A 2,990-nucleotide genomic window follows, 5' to 3' on the forward strand; every position below is an offset into this window, starting at 1 on the left:
TCGATTGGATTTTTCTTAGTAAAATTGTCACATTGAAGTAGGCTCCAGTTCTTCCACGTTCTTTGGTGTCAAAAGGGGGTTTATCGAAACAAAAAGGTGAAATCCCAGGTCTAAGCTCCTTTATCTCCTCATTGTTTGCAGACTTCCGGGGTTATCAGAGTTGCTTGCTTTATGCACGTCAGAGGCGATCAGGTGTGAAAAGCCATCCAGACGTCTGAAGTTGACATTTCGACCTTTTCTCGGATCAAAGAGCGCACAGGCTCACTTAAGGGAACACGCCGGGGCTGCACAGCTCCTCATCCATTCAAGGATAACTTGGGAGATCGGAGCGCCGCTGATCCATGGATAATCCCGCAGCTTCCAGTCCCATTAAGAAACACATTAATTACCCGTCACCGTATCATTTACCCCGTCACCCTCCTTGTCCATGTCTCTCAAACCATCGTGTCACAAACAATTAGGCCAACAAAGATGGAAGTTAATTCAATTAATGGTAGTGTCATTTCTCACAAAGTCACAACAGTTCCTCAGACTGCAGAAACCAACATTTAGTTAAAGGAGGTAAGTTTGTATGGAGACCGTGAAGACAATAGATGTTCTCTGTCCTTCATGCCTCCATGAACGTCCATGACTATTTCACCAAGAATTATTCATTTTTATTTGACATTGAAACTGTTTTCAATGAAATGACTGCTAAAAGGTTTGCCTTTTGAACAGATTTAAAAGGGGTTGCAACCATTGACAGTAAATGATAACTGGACTGAGTACCCGCTACTTCCTGTCCCCAGCACTGTGTAGGGAAATAAACATCTGTTACTCAGTCCTTCTATGGGTTTGAAGGACCATTCTTGGTCCGATACCTTTGTTAACATCCTCTATTTTTCCATTATATTTTTGCTTGAATTCAAGTTGTTCACGTTTTGCTTCACGTGGCGAACCTTGTTGGCGAGAAAATCATCAGTTTTTAGATAAAACAAGATTTTTTTTCAAATGTTCTTTAGTGTCTGCTGACAAGAGCTGAGTTTATTGACTTTGCTTTTTATTTCTTACGCAGAACGTTTTCCAACAGCAGGGGGTCAACGTTCAGAAAGAAATCAATACGATATATTTCAATGGGTCTGAAGATCCAAATAGAACTTTCTATTGAGGCTTTTATTTGTAAAGGCATACCAGTGAGATGGAGCAGTCTCACGTTTTCTGAGGAGACAAACTTGACACATATTTATTGATGAATAATCACTAAACCACAGTGAGATGCTTGTGAAACTCCAGTAGCCGAACATGTTCAGGGCTTTTTTCACATTGAGCTACATTTTCAGGGGAGTTTCTGCATTAATGTAGGAGGTGATGTTTAAGAAAAATCTATAGGCAATCCCGCCTTATAGTTACTGAAACACAAGGAGCCACGAAAGCAGCTGAAAGTTTGATTTCCTATGCTATTTAAAAAATGCCACCTTTGAGCACAATTCTAGGTCAGGTAGAAGAGGACATTCAAAAAAATATATCAACATTGAATAAGTTTTAATATTGATCTAACGTTAGATAAAAGACGGCTTTGAGTTCATGTGAAAGACAGTACGACTGTTTCTGAAAATCTACAAACTCAAAACATTCACGGTCAATTAAGCAGTTTGAAATGGAACTGAAGTAAAAACTGAGCTACCAGCGGTTAAAAAAGGGTAAAGTTTCCTAAAACGGAAACACAGAAGGACAAAAAGAGGCTTTTTTTTTCAGGAAACGGACGGACAATTTCTATCAGTTTCTATGAAACAAAAGTTTACTAGAAAATGCAGGTCGATGCTATAATACTGAATGGAAATGAAACTTAAAAAGTCATATTTGGCAAAAATTAATAAGTAAATGATCAAAGTTGACCATAATGAAAAAGTGAAAACAGCACAACAACAAAAAAGATATGTTTGTGAAAAATGCCAGAGCCGGGTATCAAACCAGCGAGCTTTTGCACCAAGGATTCCCCATTTATTTCAATGGAGGCAGAAATGCTGGAATATCTTGAAAAGTACCAAAGGACCAAAAGTCAAAGCTGGAAAAAGCTGAAAGAGCTGAACATTTGAATAGTTGAATGGTTGAAACAGCTGGAAAATGCAGAAAGAGTTAAGCGGCAAAACATGGAGGAAGATACTAGAATAAAGAAAAACAGGAAAACAATGGATTAAAGTCGTGATTTCATTTCAGAGAACAAGACATGATTCTTTAGACAGGTAGTTCTATGAACTGCGCCTGTTTTCAAGGAATCCGTTTGATTTTCTGTACATACAGCCTTTACCATACATATACTTTATTGTACTTTGATAGTAACTATAGCAACAAAAGTACCTTATCTAAATATACAGTCACGGAAATGGACATTTCTTTTGGACACCTGCTAAAATCGCTAAAAAAGCGAGTTTAATTCCTCTATGTTTACATTCTACGTGCAGCTTTTTCACTCCTAGAGAAGATTAGAACTGAAATGCTGATTTCTGCTAAACCCAAGGAAAACACGTGTGAACATTATCCTCCATGAATACAAGCCAAAAGCTCCATTGACAGCTATGGTAGTTTGGATTTAATCCCCAATAATCCGTCCGCTGAAGGATGTGAGAAAGGTTGAAGGTTTGGTCCGAGTGCAAACACGACGGTTTTTTTGGGATACTTGCACGTTTAACCTACTTATCACTCATAAACACACATTCATAATCAGAGAGGAGACGGATTCATGAATGAATTACATGCTTTAGTGATCGCTGCTGGGTCTTTTTTCCCTCGCCCCGCTCTGCAGGAAGGTCAAAGCAAAGGGTCACATACAGAAAAACACCCCAGGAGCTAATAGGGCCCCCTTTTTTCCAGGGGACAGTGAAGGAGGCTGGACGCCTGCCAGAGCGCCGCACTCACTTTTATTTATAGATGGATGGCCTCCTCCCTGTAAACGGTGAGTCCACGTTGGGCGGCGGGGGCTGAGGCTCCGGAATGGAAAAATTCAGCAAGTG

Source organism: Oryzias latipes, chromosome 2, assembly GCF_002234675.1.
Source record: "Oryzias latipes chromosome 2, ASM223467v1".
Taxonomy (NCBI): domain Eukaryota; kingdom Metazoa; phylum Chordata; class Actinopteri; order Beloniformes; family Adrianichthyidae; genus Oryzias; species Oryzias latipes.